Source organism: Schistocerca americana, chromosome 7 (assembly GCF_021461395.2).
Source record: "Schistocerca americana isolate TAMUIC-IGC-003095 chromosome 7, iqSchAmer2.1, whole genome shotgun sequence".
Lineage (NCBI taxonomy): Eukaryota > Metazoa > Arthropoda > Insecta > Orthoptera > Acrididae > Schistocerca > Schistocerca americana.
The window spans coordinates 258,868,578-258,890,449 of NC_060125.1; the positions used below are offsets into that span (position 1 = coordinate 258,868,578).

At 43.2% G+C, this 21,872-nt stretch overlaps 1 protein-coding gene across 2 annotated transcripts in view; it reads left to right on the top strand.

Annotated features, from left to right (window-relative positions):
- Positions 1-21,872, top strand: part of LOC124622456 (probable 4-coumarate--CoA ligase 1) — a 169,579-nt gene that overhangs the window by 11,312 nt on the left and 136,395 nt on the right. The window contains exon 1 of one of the 2 annotated variants that reach the window (XM_047148158.1): positions 15,469-15,585. The exons of the other annotated variant lie outside the window; for it this stretch is intronic. The gene's annotated coding sequence lies outside the window, so the exon portion shown is untranslated. Of the gene's footprint in view, positions 1-15,468; positions 15,586-21,872 lie in introns of those variants that run through there. 2 annotated transcript variants of the gene reach the window in all.

Consider the following 21,872-nt stretch of genomic DNA (forward strand, 5'->3'; position numbering starts at 1 on the left):
GTGAATACAAGGAATTGTGACTGTCATAACGCAAACTTATAGTTCGGCTGACGCAAATCACTGACATCATACCGTAGACGTTAATTCGTAGGAAAAGAGAGTGGTTGGACGCAGGAGGGAAAATCTTAAGAACGGTATTTGGGGCAGCAGATGACGAGATATCCAGTAGCTGAATAACATGGTTAGGCAAGTGCAAACGTTACAGACACTACCAAAGCTATAGTAAGGTGGCATACGACGCAGTTGTCAAACTTAGAGCAAGACGTTCTGAGCACCAGGATGGTATGAGAGTTAACCATAGGGTTAGCTCAATACACCCAACATATAAGTGAAACAGTGACTTAGATGAAATACGAAAACAACTGAGCTTGGTGGATAGCAAACTAGGAGTAGCTAGACTCTTATAGCATTGGCAGATCGACTCAGTAATGCAAGAGTTGATGTAGTGTTACTACGGGAAGCAGCCCACCACAACGAAAACCGACAGTTAAGTTCGATATTACTCCCGGCACAACAGCTCTTGACAGGGACACAACTAACAGTTAAGGAATTCGCTACAGAGCTCGAGACGCGGCAGAAGTGTCAGAGTAAAACAACAATGTTTTATCACGTAGAAAATGTTGAAGTAAATACGGACAGAGCGAAGTTCGACTACCAGTGGTAAGGATGAACGCGTATTATCGATGTTACACGGTTGACCCTTATCCTGTGATACGAGCAGTCGTGGGAAAATGGGTAAAAGTAAGGACGAGAGAGGTGTTAATTATTTCTCAGCATGGACACGCTCACGCTCTTGTGTCACTAAGGGACCTACAGAGAAGGGAAGACTGATTGATGAACGTGAGAGATGCAACTGTTTTTGGGGAAAACAAAGACAACGGAATATTGGAAAGAAATATCGGCATTACGGCTTCATTATCAAAATATAGGAGCATATTGGAAGTATCCAGTATCTGCACCAGAAACTTCAACTATGAACTTCTGCAGTGTATGAAAACCTCAGGGCATTGCAAAGAAATAGTTAAGTATACTGATATTTTGACGAACGGCGCAACTTGTGAGATAGCGGTGACGAACTTTCGCATCCCAGCTACGCTTCTGGGTACGACTGTACTCCATTCACTCCCTCGGCATTGTATTGGCCAGAGAAACCGTCTGAAGTATTACACAACACAGAACCTAACATTCTTTGACAACACCCTGAATCCTGATCTCATACATCCTGTAGACACATTGAAAGCCTCTTAGCAGGCCAAAATATCCATGGGATAAATGTTACAGCATATTCAACAATACCGGGAGAACCGTCGCCGAGACGTGCTAACCACAAGCTTTGTCACCACTAGATTTGCCGAGCGAGGTGGTGCAGTGGTTAGCACACTGGACCCGCATTCGGGAGGACGACGGTTCAAACCCGCGCCTGGCCATCCTGATTTAGGTTGTCCGTGATTTCCCTAAAATCGCCTCAGGCAAATGTCCGGATGGTTTCTTTGAAAGGGCACGGACGACTTCCATCCCCATCCCTTCCTGGTCCGATGGGACCGATGACCTCGCTGTTTGGTCCGCTTTCTCGAAGTAACCAATCAGCCAACCACTAATTTGCCATTTTACTGATAGCAAAATGCGTACTTTACTTTTGTCTCAAATGTGGACGTATCCGTCCTCCAGACCCACCAACACATCAGATACCTATCGAATGGTTAGCCAGTGTAAATCAAGAAATTTAGGATAAGAAAATCGTAATTTAGTAAAATTTGTACCAAGAAAATAAGGATAATGGGACGTAAATGAAAAATAAGGTCACCAAACCAAAAGTCTAGAATAATAATAATACAGAATTAAGAAACGACCCATGTATGCCAGCTCCCAAGACAGAAAGAGTGTAGAGGATAAACAGGGGTAAAATACGAGACGAATTTCTTGATATAGGGGTGGAATGTTACGCAGTAGAATAGTTTCATAGGGCAGCATTAATATTTTGTTAAAGGTCTCTCACCTGAGCTCGGAACTGAAGATGTTATTTCGACAGGGCGTGGCATCAGTGCAACACACCTCGGAACGGGGCGGACAGAAACGCAAGCACCACTGTGATACTTAACAGGGAGGGCACAGTGAGGTAACAATATGTAAGCTCACCGACTGAGCACCATTACAAAATAAGCCAGCACGGCACGGGGATTCACTGACGAGTCACCAGCACTCCCTCACCGGATGTGTGCTCGCATCTGGCTGCCGATTGTAACTCTGAAGAAAGTCATACCTTTATAAACTCTACCTGATTAATAAGTGTTATTACAGATAACACTCTGTCACTGATAACACCGGACGTACGCTAGACCACTCACTCCACTCTACGCTGGACCTCATAATCATAAGGCGACCACCGCATTCTGAGGCCGCAACATTGGTGCCAAGGAGTGGCCCGGTAGCAACGATGCCTTAAACACACAATCACTTTCTGTCATGGCGATACTGGACGCCTAAATTTTGGATTTCTCTTCGTAATTCTTGTTTGTATCTTGATGTTGTTGTGGTCTTCAGTCCTGAGACTGGCTTGATGCAGCTCTCCATGCTACTCTATCCTGTGCAAGCTTCTTCATCTCCCAGTACTTACTGCAACCTACATCCTTCTGAATCTGCTTAGTGTATTCATCTCTTGGTCCTCCTCTACGATTTTTACCCTCCACACTGTCCTCCAATGCTAAATTTGTGATCCCCTGATGCCTCAGAACATGTGCTACCAACCGGTCCCTTCTTCTTGTCACGTTGTGCCACAAACCCTTCCCCAATTCTATTCAATACCTCCTCATTAGTTATGTGATCTACCCAGCTAATCGTCAGCATCCTTCTGTAGCACCACATTCCGAAAGCTTCTATTCTCTTCTTCTTCAAACTATTTATCATCCATCTTTCACTTCCATACATGGCTACACTCCATACAAATACTTTCAGAAACGATTTCCTGACGTTTAAATCTATACTCGATGTTAACAAATTTCCCTTCTTCAGAAACACTTTCCTTGCCATTGCCAATCTACATTTTATATCCTCTCTACTTCGACCATCATCAGTTATTTTGCTCCCCAAATAGCAAAACTCCTTTCCTACTTTAAGTGTCTAATTTCCTAATCTAATTCCCTCAGCATCACCCGACTCAGTTCGACTACATTCCATTATCCTCGTTTTTATTTTGTTGATGTTCATCTTATATCCTCCTTTCAACACACTGTCCATTCCGTTCAACTGCTCTTCCAAGTCCTTTGCTGTCTCTGATAGAATTACAATGTCGTCTGCGAACCTCGAAGGTTTTATTTCTTCTCCATGGATTTTAATACATACTCCGAATTTTTCTTTTGTTTCCTTTACGGCTTGCTCAATATACAGATTGAATAACATCGGGGAGAGACTAAAACCCTGTTTCACTCCCTTCCCAACCACTGCTTGCCTTTCGTGTCCCTCGACACTTATACCTGCCATCTGGTTTCTGTACAAATTGTAAAAAGCCTTTCGCTCCCTGTATTTTACCCCTGCCACCTTTAGAATTTGAAAAAGAGTATTCCAGTCAACATTGTCAAAAGCTTTCTCTAAGTCTACAAATGCTAGAAACGTAGGTTTGCCTTTCCTTAATCTTTCTTCTAAGATAAGTCGTAAGGTCAGTATTGCCTCATGTGTTCCAACATTTCTACTGAATCCAAACTGATCTTCCCCGAGGTCGGCTTCTACCAGTTTTTCCATTTGTCTGTAAAGAATTCGTGTTAGTATTTTGCAGCTGTGACTTATTAAAGTGATAGTTCGGTAATTTTCACATCTGTAAACACTTGCTTTCTTTGGGATTGGAATTATTATATTATTCTTGAAGTCTGAGGGTATTTCGCCTGTCTCATACATCTTGCTCACCAGATGGTAGAGTTTTGTCAGAACTGGCTCTCCCAAGGCCGTCAGTAGTTCTAATGGAATGTTGTCTACTCCCGGGTCCTTGTTTCGACTCAGGTCTTTCAGTGCTCTGTCAAACTCTTCAAGCAGTATCATATCTCCCATTTCATCTTCATCCACATCCTCTTCCATTTCCATTTCCGGTCTGTATATAACGAGATAAAAAAGCTGTTGTTTGGATACACGAGGGTTGGAACTTAAATGGTGGCAACTTTTTATTCACAACCGATACAAAGAAGTTACATGTTTGCACATATTAATGTACTTCAAAGTCGTCACCAGCGTTGTATAGAACCCGTTGCCAGCGATGTGGAAGGCGTAGTAATGAGCCTGCTTGTTGATGGTGCGAATGAAGCGATCTACTGCCTGTCGAATCTCTGGAACAGTTCTGAAGCGAATGCCACGAAGTGGTTCCTTCATCTTCGGAGTCAAATCAAAGTCACAAGGACTTAAGTCTGAGGAGGATGGTGGATGGTACAGTACTTCCCAGTCCCATCGACTGAACAGAGCAGCCACAGCTTGCGCTGTATGCGCCCGCGCATTGTTGTGCAAAATGATGGGTGCGTTGCGCAGAAAGTGTCGCCGCTTCTTTCGCGAAGCTGGTCGCAGGTGATGCTCCAAAAACGTACAGTAATACTCTGCATTGACGGTTTGCCGTGGAGGAACGTAATGCGTTAGGATAACACCATCACAGTCGTACACGAGAATCACCATAACTTTGAACCGCTCCATTCGCACCATCAACAGAACAGGCTCTGCTAATGGTATACTATGCCTTCCACATCGCTGGCAACGCGTTCTAAACCACGCTGGTGACTACTTTGAAGGACAGTCGCAGGTGCAAACGTGTAACTCTTTTGTATCGGTTGTGAATAAGTACTTGTCACTACTTAAGTTCCAACCCCTCGTATTTGAAAAAAAGGTTATTCTTCGTCTTCCAACTCCTTGTAAACAGTGTGAAACTCTACTTCAGAGTCTGAATGTTTTAATTTTCTTGATACCCAAACTAAGACATTGGAGTAGCTAAGTAATTTTGATTGTTTAAAAAGTGGAATGTAATTCCTTGGGGCCGGCCGGGGTGGCCGAGCGGTTCTAGGCGCTACAGTCTGGAACCGCGTGACAGCTACGGTCGCAGGTTCGAATCCTGCCTCGGGCATGGATGTGTGTGATGTCCTTAGGTTAGTTAGGTTTAAGTAGTTCTAAGTTCTAGGGGACTGATGACCTAAGAAGTTGAGTCCCATAGTGCTCAGAGCCATTTGAATCATTTAATTCCTTGGGTCACAGGTCTTTTGTTTTCACTTTTGGTACCTTATTCCTTCACGACGTATATTTCTAAAATTCCCTTTCGTACAATTAATTATCCAGATGATAGTCACGGTTTGTTTTTACATCTACATCTACATCTACATTTATACTCCGCAAGCCACCCAACGCTGTGTGGCGGAGGGCACATTACGTGCCACTGTCACTACCTTCCCTTTCTGTTCCAGTCGCGTATGGTTCACGGGAAGAACGACTGTCTGAAAGCATCCGTGCGCGCTCGAATCTCTCTGATTTTACTTTCGTGATCTCCTCGAAAGGTATAAGTAGGGGCAAGCAATATATTCGATACCTCATCCAGAAACGCACCCTCTCGAAACCTGGCGAGCAAGCTACACCGCGATGCAGAGCGCCTCTCTTGCAGAGTCTGCCACTTGAGTTTGCTAAACATCTCCGTAACGCCATCACGGTTACCAAATAACCCTGTGACGAAACGCGCCGCTCTTCTTTGGATCTTCTCTGTCTCCTCCGTCAACCCGATCTGGTACGGATCCCATACTGATGAGCAATACTCGAGTATAGGTCGAACGAGTGTTTTGTAAGCCACCTCCTTTGTTGATGGACTACATTTTCTAAGGACTCTCCCAATGAATCTCAACCTGGTACCCGCCTTACCAACAATTAATTTTATGTGATCATTCCACTTCAAATCGTTCCGCACGCATACTCCCAGATATTTTACAGAAGTAACTGCTACCAGTGTTTGTTTCGCTATCATATAATCATACAATAAAGGATCCTTCTTTCTATGTATTCGCAATACATTACATTTATCTATGTTAAGGGTCAGTTGCCACTCCCTGCACCAAGTGCCTATCCGCTGCAGATCTTCCTGCATTTCGCTACAATTTTCTAATGCTGCAACTTCTCTGTATACTACAGCATCATCTGCGAAAAGCCGCATGGAACTATCGACACTATCTACTGGGTCATTTATATATATTGCGAAAAGAAATGGTCCCATAACACTCCCCTGTGGCACGCCAGAGGTTACCTTAACGTCTGTTGACGTCTCTCCATTGATAACAACATGCTGTGTTCTATTTGCTAAAAACTCTCAATCCAGCCACATAGCTGGTCTGATATTCCGTAGGCTCTTACATTGTTTATCAGGCGACAGTGCGGAACTGTATAGAACGCCTTCCGGAAGTCAAGGAAAATAGCATCTACCTTGGAGCCTGTATCTAATATTTTCTGGGTCTCATGAACAAATAAAGCGAGTTGGGTCTCACACGATCGCTGTTTCCGGAATCCATGTTGATTCCTACAGAGTAGATTCTGGGTTTCCAAAACCGACATGATACGCGAGCAAAAAACATGTTCTAAAATTCTACAACAGATCGACGTCAGAGATATAGGTCTACAGTTTTGCGCATCTGCTCGACGACCCTTCTTGAAGACTGGGACTACCTGTGCTCTTTTCCAATCATTTGGAACCTTCCGTTCCTCTAGAGACTTGAGGTACACGGCTGTTAGAAGGGGGGCAAGTTCTTTCGCGTACTCTGTGTAGAATCGAATTGGTATCCCGTCAGGTCCAGTGGACTTTCCTCTGTTGAGTGATTCCAGTTGCTTTTCTATTCCTTGGACACTTATTTCGATGTCAGCCATTTTTTCGTTTGTGCGAGGATTTAGAGAAGGAACTGCAGTGCGGTCTTCCTCTGTGAAACAGCTTTGGAAAAAGGTGTTTAGTATTTCAGCTTTGCGCGTGTCATCCTCTGTTTCAATGCCATCATCATCCCGGAGTGTCTGGATATGCTGTTTCGAGCCACTTACTGATTTAACGTAAGACCAGAACTTCCTAGAATTTTCTGTCAAGTCGGTACATAGAATTTTACTTTCGAATTCACTGAACGCTTCACGCATAGCCCTCCTTACGCTAACTTTGACATCGTTTAGCTTCTGTTTGTCTGAGAGGTTTTGGCCGCGTTTAAACTTGGAGTGAAGCTCTCTTTGCTTTCGCAGTAGTTTCCTAACTTTGTTGTTGAACCACGGTGGGTTTTTCCCGTCTCTCACGGTTTTACTCGGCACGTACCTGTCTAAAACGCATTTTACGATTGCCTTGAACTTTTTCCATAAACACTAAACATTGTCAGTGTCGGAACAGAAATTTTCGTTTTGATCTGTTAGGTAGTCTGAAATCTGCCATCTATTACTCTTGCTAAACAGATAAACCTTCCTCCCTTTTTTTATATTCCTATTAACTTCCATATTCAGGGATGCTGCAACGGCCTTATGATCACTGATTCCCTGTTCTGCACTTACAGAGTCGAAAAGTTCGGGTCTGTTTATTATCAGTAGGTCCAAGATGTTATCTCCACGAGTCGGTTCTCTGTTTAATTGCTCGTGGTAATTTTCGGATAGTGCACCCAGTATAATGTCGCTCGATACTCTGTCCCTACCACCCGTCCTAAACATCTGAGTGTCCCAGTCTGTATGTGGTAAATTGAAATCTCCACCTAAGACTATAACATGCTGAGAAAATTTATTCCAAATTTTCTCTCTGTTGTTCTGCCACTAATGCTGCTGAGTCGGGAGGTCGGTAAAAGGAGCCAACTATTAACCTAGCTCGGTTGTTGAGTGTAACCTCCACCCATAATAATTCACAGGAACTATCCACTTCTACTTCACTACAGGATAAACTACTACTAACAGCGACAAACACGCCACCACCGGTTGCATGCAATCTATCTTTTCTAAACACCGTCTGTGCCTTTGTAAAAATTTCGGCAGAATTTATCTATGGCTTCAATCAGCTTTCTGTACCTACAACGGTTTCAGCTTCGGTGCTTTCTATCAGCGTTTGAAGTTCCGGTACTTTACCAATGCAGCTTCGCCAGTTTGCAATTACAATACAGATTGCTGCTTGGTCCCCGCATGTCTTGACTTTGCCCCGCACCCTTTGAGGCTGTTGCCCTTCCTGTACTTGCCCGAGGCCATCTAACCTAAAAAACCGCCCAGTCCACGCCACACAACCCCTGCTACCCGTGTAGCCGCTTGTTGCGTGTAGTGGACCCCTGACCTATCCAACGGAACCCGAAACCCCACCACGCTATGGCGCAAGTCGAGGAATCTGCAGCCCACACGGTCGCAGAACCGTCTCAGCCTCTGATTCAGACCCTTCACTCGGCTCTGTACCAATGGTCCGCAGTCAGTCCTGTCGACGATGCTGCAGATGGTGAGCTCTGCTTTCATCCCGCTAGCGAGAATGGTAGTCTTCACCAAATCAGATAGCCGCCGGAAGCCAGAGAGGATTTCCTCCGATCCATAGCGACACACATCATTGGTGCCGACATGAGCGACCACCTGCAGATGGGTGCACTCTGTACCCTTCATGGCATCCGGAAGGACCCTTTCCACATCTGGAATGACTTCCCCCGGTATGCACACGGAGTGCACATTGGTTATCTTCCCCTCTCATGCTACCATATCCCTAAGGGGCCCAATTACGCGCCTGACGTTGGAGCTCCCAACTACCAGTAAGCCCACCCTCTGCGACCGCCCAGATCTTGCAGACTGAGGGGCAATCTCTGGAACAGGACAAGCAGCCATGTCCGGCCGAAGATCAGTATCAGCCTGGGACAGAGCCTGAAACCGGTTCGTCAGACAAACTGCAGCGGCCTTCCGTTCAGCCCTCCGGAATGTCTTTCGCCCCTTGCCACACCTCGAGACGACCTCCCACTCTGCCACAGGTGAGAGATCAGCCTCAATGTGGGCAGTATCCCGGGCAGCCACAGTCGTAGTCCGATCGGGGGATGCGTGGGACGAGCTGGCCGTCCCCGACAAACCCCCATCCGGACCCCCACAGTGATGCCCATTGGCAACAGCCTCAAGCTGTGTGACCGTAGCCAACACTGCCTGAAGCTGGGAGCGAAGGGATGCCAACTCAGCCTGCATCCGAACACAGCAGTTGCAGTCCCTATCAATGCTAAAAACTGTTGTGCAAAGAACGTCTGAACTAATCTACAGAGAGCACAAACAATTCGACACAAAATTTAAACGGTTATTAAAATACAAGATTGCCTAATAGATGCAGTAATGCTGCTACTTCCGCACTGCTGACACACTGCTCGGCGGCGGAAGGAGACTACGCGATTTTACACTATTCAGGTACTAAAACGCGATGTTGCACTCTCAAATACAATAATACGCCCGAAATTTATGAATTAAACAATGCAAGTACCACAGACACGCAAAGAAATTAAGAATTAAACTTTGTAACAAATAAGTGAGCTAAGAGTATACGACTTGCTGCTGCAGCTCCTTATCCCACGGCGGCAGGGAGCACTGTGCTCTTTGCTTCCTGGATGTAATGATATACTGTTAGGGCGTTCCCCAGTCTTCGAAGTTCAAAATCCTGCCGCCCCTATCACCGTAAACTAGCGCCCCCTGTCATACGGTGATCGCTGCCAGTTTAGTATACAGCTGACCGTCTCCAGTGCTGTACCCTTGCGATAAGCAACTACGAGGTATGTAAATTTCTTGTCCTGATATATTTGGACAATTAGGTTACCCTAGGTGGACCATTAATCTGTTCTTCTCGTTGCTACGTTTGCCTTTATAAAAGGTGTTCCCTCTTACTTGCAGTTTATTCTCGGTTCGTACTGTTTTTTTGGTAAAGGTCTTAAGTAAAGTTTATAACATTACAAAGTTTGTTATACTGTAAGCCCTTCCTCTATATTTAGTTTGCACATGGATGCAGATATTCGCCCGACAACATCTCGCTTGCCGATTTCTTAATTTCCGTAATTTTATCCTTCCCGAATTGTTTACTTTTTTCTTTGTCGTAACGAGTCTGGTTAATGGGTCATGGTTCTCAGTCAGGCACTCCTCTCGTGTTGTAAGTGGGCTGTTTAGGTTTTTATGTTGGTAACGCCACGTAGCGTTCTGTATGAAAATCACTGACTGCTGTGTGCAGTCTGTGGCTGGTTGGCATTGTTGGAATATTCGCTATTGTAGTGTTGGGCAGTTGGATGTAAACAGTGCTTAGCGTTGCGCAGTTGGAGGTGAGCCGTCAGCGGTGGTGGAAGTGGGGAGAGAGATGGCAGAGTTTTGAGAGCAGACGGTCTGGACGTGTGTTCGTCAGGAAATTTGTAAGACTGGATGTCATGAACTGGTATATATATATATATATATATATATATATATATATATATATATATATATATATTGTTTGTTCCCCATCAAAATCTTTCATTTGCTAACTATGCCTATCAGTGGGCCTTCAGTAGTTAGAATCTTTTATTTAGCTGGCACTATTGGCGCTCGCTGTATTGCAGTAGTTCTAGTAACGACGATTTTTGTGAGGTAAGTGATTCATGAAAGGTATAGGTTATTGTCAGTCAGAGCCATCCTTTTGTAGGGATTATTGAAAGTCAGATTGCGTTGCGCTAAAAATATTGTGTGTCAGTTTAGTGAACCATGGACCTTGCCGTTGGTATGGAGGCTTGCGTGCCTCAGCGATACAGATAGCCGTACCGTAGGTGCAACCACAACGGAGGGGTATCTGTTGAGAGGCCAGACAAACGTGTGGTTCCTGAAGAGGGGCAGCAGCCTTTTTAGTAGTTGCAGGGGCAACAGTCTGGATGATTGACTGATCTGGCCTTGTAACAATAACCAAAACGGCCTTGCTGTGCTGGTACTGCGAACGGCTGAAAGCAAGGGGAAACTACAGCCGTAATTTTTCCCGAGGGCATGCAGCTTTACTGTATGATTATATGATGATGGCGTTCTCTTGGGTAAAATATTCCGGAGGTAAAATAGTCCCCCATTCGGATCTCCGGGCGGGGACTACTCAAAAGGATGTCGTTATCAGGAGAAAGAAAAATGGCGTTCTATGGATCGGAGCATGGAATGTCAGACGCCTTAATCGGGCAGGTAGGTTAGAAAATTTGAAAAGGGAAATGGATAGGTTGAAGTTAGATATAGTGGGAATTAGTGAAGTTCGGTGACAGGAGGAACAAGATTTCTGGTCAGGTGACTACAGGGTTATAAACACAAAATCAAATAGGGTAATGCAGGAGTAGGTTTAATAATGAGTAGTAAAATAGGAATGCGGGTAAGCTACTACAAACAGCATAGTGAACGCATTATTGTGGCCAAGACAGATACGAAGCCCACACCTACTGCAGTAGTACAAGTTTATATGCCAACTAGCTCTGCAGATGACGAATAAATTGAAGAAATGTATGATGAAATAAAAGAAATTATTCAGATTGTGAAGGGAGACGAAAATTTAATAGTCATGGGTGACTGGAATTCGAGTGTAGGAAAAGGGAGAGAAGGAAACATAGTAGGTGAATATGGATTGGGGCTAAGAAATGAAAGAGGAAGCCGCCTGGTAGAATTTTGCACAGAGCACAACATAATCATAGCTAACACTTTGTTTAAGAATCATGAAATAAGGTTGTATACATGGAAGAACCCTGGAGATACTAAAAGGTATCAGATATATTGTATAATGGTAAGACAGAGATTTAGGAACCAGGTTTTAAATTGTAAGACATTTCCAGGGGCAGATGTGGACTCTGACCACAATCCATTGGTTATGACCTGTTGATTAAAACTGAAGAAACTGCAAAAAGGTGGGAATTTAAGGAGATGGGACCTGGATAAACTGAAAGAACCAGAGGTTGTACAGAGTTTCATGGAGAGCATAAGGGAACAATTGACAGGAATGGGGGAAAGAAATACACTAGAAGAAGAATGGGTAGCTTTGAGGGATGAAGTAGCGAAGGCAGCAGAGGATCAAGTAGGTAAAAAGACGAGGGCTAGTAGAAATCCTTGGGTAACAGAAGAAATATTGAATTTAATTGATGAAAGGAGAAAATATAAAAATGCAGTAAATGAAGCAGGCAAAATGGAATACAAACGTCTCAAAAATGAGATCGACAGGAAGTGCAAAATGGCTAAGCAGGGATGGCTAGAGAACAAATGTAAGGATGTAGAGGCCTATCTCACTAGGTGTAAAATAGATACTGCCTACAGGAAAATTAAAGAGACCTTTGGAGATAAGAGAACGACTTGTATGAATATCAAGATCTCAGATGGAAACCCAGTTCTATGGAAAGAAGGGAAAGCAGAAAGGTGGAAGGAGTATATAGATGGTCTATACAAGGGCGATGTACTTGAGGACAATATTATGGAAATGGAAGAGGATGTAGATGAAGATGAAATGGGAGATATGATACTGCGTGAAGAGTTTGACAGTGCACTGAAAGACCTGAGTCGAAACAAGGCCCCCGGAGTAAACAACATTCCATTGGAACTACTGACGGCCTTGGGAGAGCCAGTCCTGACAAAACTCTACCATCTGCTGAGCAAGATGTATGAAACAGGCGAAATACCCTCGGACTTCAAGAAGAATATAATAATTCCAATCCCAAAGAAAGCAGGTGTTGACAGATGTGAAAATTACCGAACTATCAGTTTAATAAGTTACAGCTGCAAAATACTAACACGAATTCTTTACAGACGAATGGAAAAACTAGTAGAAGCCAACCTCGGGGAAGATCAGTTTGGATTCCGTAGAAACACTGGAGCACGTGAGGCAACACTGACCTTACGACTTATCTTAGAAGAAAGATTAAGGAAAGGCAAACCTACGTTTCTAGCATTTGTAGTCTTAGAGAAAACTTTTGACAATGTTGACTGGTACACTCTCTTTCAAATTCTAAAGGTGGCAGGGGTAAAGTACAGGGAGCGAAAGGCTATTTACAATTAATACAGAAACCAGATGGCAGTTATAAGAGTCGAGGGACATGAAAGGGGAAGCAGTGGTTGGGAAGGAAGTAAGACAGGGTTGTAGCCTCTCCCCGATGTTGTTCAATCTGTATATTGAGCAAGCAGTAAAGGAAACAAAAGAAAAATTCGGAGTAGGTATTAAAATTCATGGAGAAGAAATAAAAACTTAGAGGTTCGCCGATGACATTGCAATTCTGTCAGAGACAGCAAAGGACTTGGAAGAGCAGTTGAATGGAATGGACAGTGTCTTGAAAGGAGGATATAAGATGAACATCAACAAAAGCAAAACAAGGATAATGGAATGTAGTCGAATTAAGTCGGGTGATGCTCAGGGAATTAGATTAGGAAATTAGACACTTAAAGTAGTAAAGGAGTTTTGCTATTTGGGGAGCAAGATAACTGATGATGGTCGAAGTAGAGAGGATATAAAATGTAGACTGGCAATGGCAAGGAAAGCGTTTCTGAAGAAGAGAAATTTGTTAACATTGAGTATAGATTTAAGTGTCAGGAAGGAGTTTCTGAAAGTATTTGCATGGAGTGTAGCCCTGTATGGAAGTAGATAAATAGTTTGGACAAGAAGAGAATAGAAGCTTTCGAAATGTGGTGCTACAGAAGAATGCTGAAGATTAGATGGGTAGATCACATAACTAATGAGGAAGTATTGAATAGGATTGGGGAGAAGAGAAGTTTGTGGCACAACTTGACCAGAAGAAGGGATCGGTTGGTAGGACATGTTCTGAGGCATCAAGGGATCACCAATTTAGTATTGGAGGGCAGCGTGGAGGGTAAAAATCGTAGAGGGAGACCAAAAGATGAATACACTAAGCAGATTCAGAAGGATGTAGGTTGCAGTAGGTACTGGGAGATGAAAAAGCTTGCACAGGATAGAGTAGCATGGAGAACTGCATCAAACCAGTCTCAGGACTGAAGACCACAACAACAACAGTTTAGTGTTGATCAGAATAAGTAAAGAGAGAAATGTCTGAGTACGTTCAGTTTTGCTCAGCTGTTTGAAAATCAAATAATGTAAAGGTTTTCCAGCACTGTCATTTATAAATTTTTCTAAGGAGTCGTTATATTATCTTAGTTATGCTACTTGTATTACAGTTTAACTATATTTATTACGTTAACTACGGTTTGTTCTGCCATCCCCTGCACTATTCGTACCAATGCTCTGCCCCTTATTATTTGTTGACGACTCCCCGCTTCGTGGGGTTGGGTTATTTGACAACGAACGTTGGGGGCGTGTCTGTGTCCTTAGGCATCTGACATTACTGTAAGTAGATTTATTAGGTTGACTATTACTGGTTGGCCTTAATCAACTTTTTAATGGACAGGTTACGGGAACGCTTCCATTCCTATTTAGAAGAAATTGAAGATGCTGCTGTAACGCAGTGAAACCCGTCGTTAATACGTAAACCATAACTGAACGGCTGATGCGGTTTATTCAAGTACGATACCACGAACTCTTATTGCCTGCTGTTCTTTTTCGTCATCAAGTACAACAGAAATTATTGCAAGTTACTTCAAGTTAAATTTCGGCATTTTATGATGGTACAATGAACTACGAGAAAGTGTCTCTGGTGGGTATGTTATGAACCAGCTGCGACATCACACGACGATCTTTCAACATTGTCCTGCTGTGTAGTATAGAAGCTCAGGGACTCTTCTGAATGTCGACGCTCAAAAACGAGACGGTAGTGTCCCTTAAGAAGGATTGAAATGTCTCTGATGGATATGTTATTCAGTTGACATCCAACAACTGGTCCACGTTAGGAGCCACAGATTTCTCTGACGAATCCATTTTGCTGTTACTACTCCTCTACTCACAATATTTCCCACATTCCCTTATACTGGCAGTTCCGCCTATTGTCATGTGGTAGTCAATTACACATTGCCTGGGGTGTTTGAATAGTATCGATCAGATAGCGTACGCTCTGCAGTGGGTTACGGCACTAACGGACTGGTACCATGGATTCATGCTTCGAGGCTTGTTACGTCCTACAACCAAAACGATTAACGCAAATGTACGCGTCATGGGGCGTGCTTCTGAAAGATGAAAGTCCAAGAAGCTAGAGGAATCCTTTTTGCCCAGACTGTTTCAACGTAACACACGACGAACAAATCATGGTGATTCAAAAAGCAATATTTGACACAGGACTCGGCCTACAGAGCAACAGATGTTTCTGACTTCATCGGGCACGTCACGGTGTCGTGATAAAAGCCGCTCGCCAGAGAATAACAAAAACAAGTTTCAAGTAGTCTTGTCAACATTTTAAGATAGTGACATTAAGATACAATGGTAGCTCATTTCTTTCTCCCAGCCACGTGCTGCTGTTGTTCAGATGATATAACGCGCGGTACAGGAGTACTTGTTTCCCCCAATAGCGATAAGAATTATCGAAACCGATAATAATCAGCGAAACATGTAGTCATCTTGAAGTGAGGCCTTCACGCTTGCTGGGCCTAGGAGCTAATGCCGTTACGCTCACGTGCTCATAGCTTGCTATATAAGCCCAGGCATAAAGCAAATTCTTTACAGTCTCCTGCCACACCTTGGTAGACGTGACACCGCCAGCAGTCGACCAGCAGGTAAAACATTATTTTTACGTAATCCACCCTTATAAGATGGTTGTCACTATTTTTGTCTAAATTGTAATTTCACAGTATGTTCGCCCCGAAGGTGGCCCCTGCGATGGACTGAAACCGGTCTGCATTAAATAAGTTAAAAAACGCGATTGAGACTGTTTTCTTAATACTAAGTTAATACCGTAACGTCTATTGCTGCTACAGCATCTCACCGAAACAGGTAGACACGAAGGGACGTGCGCATTATGCTCTTCATTCGCTTTGTTTTAGCATTCTACTAAATTTTATCCATTCGGCTCGTGGTACCTACAACGATATGTGTTTCCTTCCGCCTATTCTAAACAGGCCTCGTCTAGAAGCGGTACCACGAATAAATTTTACTATACACTTCTGCCCTTTAACTGTTGGTGTTGACATTCACCATTTGCCGCATTCCGATACACAACTAAATTACATGTTTTCAGCTATTGTCTCATTTTCTGCAAATTAAAGGCAGGGTAATTAGAATTTAACGTCATTTGATGGAACCGCGCGACCGCTACGGTCGCAGGTTCGAATCCTGCCTCGGGCATGGATGTGTGTGATGTCCTTAGGTTAGTTAGGTTTAAGTAGTTCTAAGTTCTAGGGGACTGATGACCTCAGAAGTTAAATCCCATAGTGCTCAGAGCCATTTTAAGGTCATTTGAGACGAAGCACAAGCTCGTTTTCGACAATGGCGGTGAGGAAATCGACCATGTCCTTTTCAGTGGAACCATTGCGTAATTTGACTCACGCAGTTTAGAGAATGTACAGAAAATCTAAATGTGGATGCTCAGAATAGGAATAAAGCCGCCGTTCTCCGGGATAAATTACAGTATCTCGCTATTGCACTACCTGGCTCGGTGCGTTGTAAACGATGAAATCACTTTTCGTTATAGGCTGCACTTTTTCGTAATTCATTGATACATTTCTCCAAGACCAGGTTTGGCCATATTTGATACCTGCATCAAAGTCAATAATTATAAACTATCCGCCGGCCGAAGTGGCCGTGCGGTTAAAGGCGCTGCAGTCTGGAACCGCAAGACCGCTACGGTCGCAGGTTCGAATCCTGCCTCGGGCATGGGTGTTTGTGCTGTCCTTAGGTTAGTTAGGTTTAACTAGTTCTAAGTTCTAGGGGACTAATGACCTCAGCAGTTGAGTCCCATAGTGCTCAGAGCCATTTTATAAACTATCCACTAACTACCTCAAATAAAACACGGACGTGTTTTGCCATTATGAGTTTCGATTGTTCACACCATCCAAAGGTGGATAATTGTTTATTTACACAGCTGGTGTCAGTGAAGAACAAGGATACCTTTCCACATCAGTAGACCAAGGGCAATGTGGACTACGTTGCCTCTTTGGAGGGGAAGTAAAGTCGTAAGTCGGCATACTACTATTTTTTTTTACGACTGTACTACCTCTCAAATGACACAACATAACCTACATTCTATTAGTCTGTCTCTATGTAAAGGCATCTGTGCTTTTCGTTAACACCAGGTAGGTAATAAACAATTCTCTACCTGAAAAACACGGTGTGAACCATCGAAATGCGTTGTGGCAAAGTAAATGACTGATGCAGAAGAGTCTTTTATTTACATTTCTCATCAGTCAAAGGCCTCATCATGCAGTGCCTTATGGACGTTCAGAAAATTATCGAAAAATCTGAATCTGTTAATAGTATGTATCAGTATCAGAATGATCAGGGAAGCAACAAGCACTCGACTCGTAATGTGTAACTAAGAGGTGCTTATCACTTAACTGTGTGTTTATCGTATGATGGCTGGTGTGGCGAGCGCACCGTGCAGTCACTGTGCAAGACGTAATTTGTGGTGTCAACGCCAGACACCACACATGCTAGGTGGTAGCCTTTAAATCGCCCACGGTCCGTTAGTATGCGTCGGACCCGCGTGTCGCCACTATCAGTGATTGCAGACCGAGCGCCGCCACACGGCAGGTCTAGTCTAGAGAGACTCCCTAGCACTCGCCCCAGTTGGACAGCCGACTTTGCTAGCGATTGTTCACTGTCTACATACGCTCTCATTTGCCGAGACGACAGTTTAGCATAGCCTTCAGCTACGTCATTTGCTACGACCTAGCAAGACGCCATATTCAGTTACTATTCTGAACAGATAATATTGTGAATCATGTTCCGTCAAGAGCGACGTTCATCATTAATGGATTAAAGTTAAGTATCAAAGTAATTACGTCCGCTTTCTGAATTCTAATTTCTTGTCATGTTCCAGACCTCACGACAGTAGAGTCCTTCCCTCCTCACGCCAGCCTGCGTGAGCTAAAACGCGTGCATTTCGGCCTACCCACTATTAACACGGAGTTGGCTCTTCTGCCAACACAACATCATTCATGACTCATATTTGATGTATATTTAATAAGACTGAAGAAGGCATCTGGTTCGATGATGATGATGATGTTTGGGTTGCGGGGCGCTCAACTGCGCGGTTATCAGCGCCCGTACAAATTCCCAACCTTTTCTCTGTCCAATCTTGCCACTTGCAGGAATTATGATGAAATGATGAGGACAACACAAACACCCAGTCATCTGGAGGCAGGTGAAAATCCCTGACCCCGCCGGGAATCGAACCCGGGACCCCGTGCTCGGGAAGCGAGAACGCGACCGCGAGGCCACGAGCTGCGGACTATCTGGTTCGAAGACTGTAACTGCGTGTTAATTACTTTGAATAGTGTCGATCATGTTAATACGCGAAGTGTTTAGTTTGGCTGCCAGTTCGATAATGCATATGGGACATAAAGTCATGTCACTATTCAAAGCTAGAGAAGATTACCTCTAATCTGTAATCACGCACATTGCGTTTATTGATAACTCTCACGGAAGTATACTATCAATGTGGTTTAGATTATACGGAGAAACCAGGATTCTCATTCATTAGTCAAAATATTGTGACTGTACAAAATCGTACATACTGTTAACAATATCAGCTTCAAATACTTCTGGCGTCAGAAGTTTTCCGAGGGAAATACTGTCCATTTTCTGTGTTCACGATGTTAGCCGGTATACGAAATTTCGAGGAGCAATACAAATGGTTCAAATGGCTCTGAGCACTATGGGACTTAACAGCTGTGGTCATCAGTCCCCTAGAACTTAGAACTACTTAAACCTAACTAACCTAAGGACATCACACACATCCATGCCCGAGGCAGGATTCGAACCTGCGACCGTAGCAGTCGCGCGATTCCGGACTGCGCGCCTAGAACGAGGAGCAATACAGCTAAAGCGTAGACTTAGTGACAATAATTCACGAAAAAAATAAGAAATCAATATTTTAAAGTTATACAGTAACAATAACGCTCTTTGGTTTTGGTAACAGAGACAAAAACTAAAAGCAATGAAACACGTAACTCAACAACAAAAATAGTATAACGTAGGTTATTCGGAGATATGAAAGAGCTGGTGTGACACCGTGTTTTACATTAAACCAGCTTAGCACCCACTGCTTCACTCGCGTAGACTGTATGATCTTCTCGGATTTTTTTCCCTTTAGCCGAATTTTTGTTGTTTATGAACTGCAACACCTTATAAAGTTTCCACTATAATTAAGGCCGTAGTAGAATAATGCACTTCTGACCAACAAGCGATTCTGGTAGCTGGACTCCAAATGTTTTGTTACTCATCCCTTTTGCGTTTTTATGGTGATATTTTCATAGATGCTTTCATCCTCTAACACATTTCTTTATATCTAATCGAGAAGTGAAATGTCAGTTTTCATAGATTGAACCTTAAGAACTTTTTAATATAACGAAACGTTTTCTTAAAAATGTTCGTCCCCTATTTAACCCCCTTAGGTGTTGAATTTACGAAAACTGTGAAACATTTATTTATTTCTGACAGAGAACCCAAATACAAATTTCCATAGATTTAACTTTTAAAATGATTTGACAATGAATAATTTCATAAAACTTATGACCCATTTCACTCCATTATGGCGTTGACTTTCCAAAAACACTGAAACACGAAGTTTTTAAATTTCTAACCGAGAAATATTCATAGATGTAGCTTTAATAATGCTTTAATATTTCTTTAATACTGATTTATGTTCAAAAATTTTTTCAGCTACTATTTCAACCTGTTGGGGGTTAAATTTCAGGAACGCACATGTATTTTGGCCGAGAAATCAATTTTCGTAGGTTTAGCTTCAAAATTGCCTTAATAGTGGCATATGTTCAAAAAACTTTTCATCTCGTATATCACTCCTTTATGAGTGAAATTGCGAAATAATCCTTCTTAAAATTTCTGCAAATTTCAGTTTTCTAACCTTTGTGATTTGTGCTGCGCGATGATGAGCGCTTCAGTTAGTCGGGACATTGCCTTCAACACAGGCTGTTTGAAAATTCCCGTTAAAAACTTTTAGGACTTCTAGAGGAATGAGTGCATAACATTTTGAACAGGAACCCATGACCGGAATCGTACCGTTACCGTGTTACAGCCTTTTGAAAACATGTTTACTAGGTACGCATGCAAAAGGATAGTCATGGTGGAGTCTGGTTACGTAGAATGGGCTAATGTTATCTGACGTCTGTCCTGACTCCCTGACCTGGTTCGAGTCTCATTCACGTGTCTTTGAGTGTTACAGCAACATTGTTGAGCACGCGTTCGCAGAATACATCGACACGATCCTTGTAAATGGCGAAGCTCATGGTATTGGAAGAACCGCTTGTCGCATTCGCCAAGATCGTTCTCCACAACGTCCGACTGCATAGCACATCCTTTTCGTCACAAGTACGCAACGGCTTCGAAAAAGGGTGCCTTCACCGTCATCAGGCAAGACTGTGGTGCTCCAAGGAGATCATACTGCATCACGTTGAAGAGAATCCGTCAACGAGTACACGAGCAATTTCTTTGGCTTTTAACGAGCGGAAATGTAAAACAAGTTATGTACTGGATCATGCGTAATCAATTACTTGTAAGAATGGTCGCGTTACCAATATGTATTCAAATGGTTGTATCACGGAAACGGACCTTTCCGGACAGGAGTTTCAGTTCAATATATTATCTGCTCACTCTCCTCTACAATTCCTCAAAGTTTGTAACGGTAATTTCTTAACACGCTGTGTACAGAGATCATTATTACAATAACGAAGCATAATGAAATAGGAGCTGCAATGAAGTTAAAATAAAATTGTGAAGATGAAGCAATCGCATAAATGTGACTGGTCGTTACATGAGTAACGGACACAAGTACGTGTCAAAATTATCTACATAACATGGTTACTGATTATTTATGAGTTACATTATTTGTTAAACATCCTCAAGGACTACCACCTTAACATTGGTGGGGAGGTTTGTGTGTATCAGTGATCCACTGAGCGATGCTGACGGGAGCTGTGCTCCCGATAGGGTCACCCATGCCAAACAGGTCAGTTGGTGAGATTCAAGACAAAGAGTAGTCCCACCAGGAGGCTCCTGTCTTGGGAGTATGTGGGTGGCAACCACTTGGGCCCTTAGCCAAGTCTGACATTACTTCCACTTACTTGTGTCAGACTTCTTCTGTTTCTCTTTCTATCGGCCTCCCTTGAGCAACTCTTACTCTTTCGACCCCAATGGGATTAGGTTTCGAGGCCTGGAGGTGTCTTTCATTTCTCTTTTCTATTCTCCAACAATAAAAGATTGGCAAAGGACCCTGGAGTCTGCTCAGGCAGCCGATACTTGTTTTCAGAAACAAAACTATGGGAAATGTCCACTGAAATTTGAGAAATCAATCAGACTCAAGGATTTCAATAAAGCTCTACCAACAAGCCCTACTCCCACACCCTAGAAGGCATGAGTCGTGAGACCCCTAGACAATGTATGACTCACAGTGGATACAGGCTACAAAGCCAATGGGAGAGGATGAAAGGCGAACTTATTTCAGGCACTTTAAATAACCGGAACATATCGGCTAAGGGAAATAACCCCGAAAGAAAATCCTGGTCCTCCTAGAAGGGGATTGAGCAGATGGTTGGTAACCGACTCTCAGAAAACAAAGACTACTCCCAGTACCCAGAAGAGCCTCGGAAACAGGATGGTCTCAGAGGTAAATGACAAGGCTATGAAAAAGAACAAACGAAAATGGATAAATGGACACATCAAAGTAGCAACCTGTAATATGAGAGGAATTTCCCAAAAGGAGGTAGAGTTAGTAAATATACTAAGCGACATGAATATCGATGCTGTAGCACTAACAGAAAGTAAAAAGAAATTAAGAGGACATAAATATGTAGGGGATTACAATATATTCTACAATGGTGTTGAACAA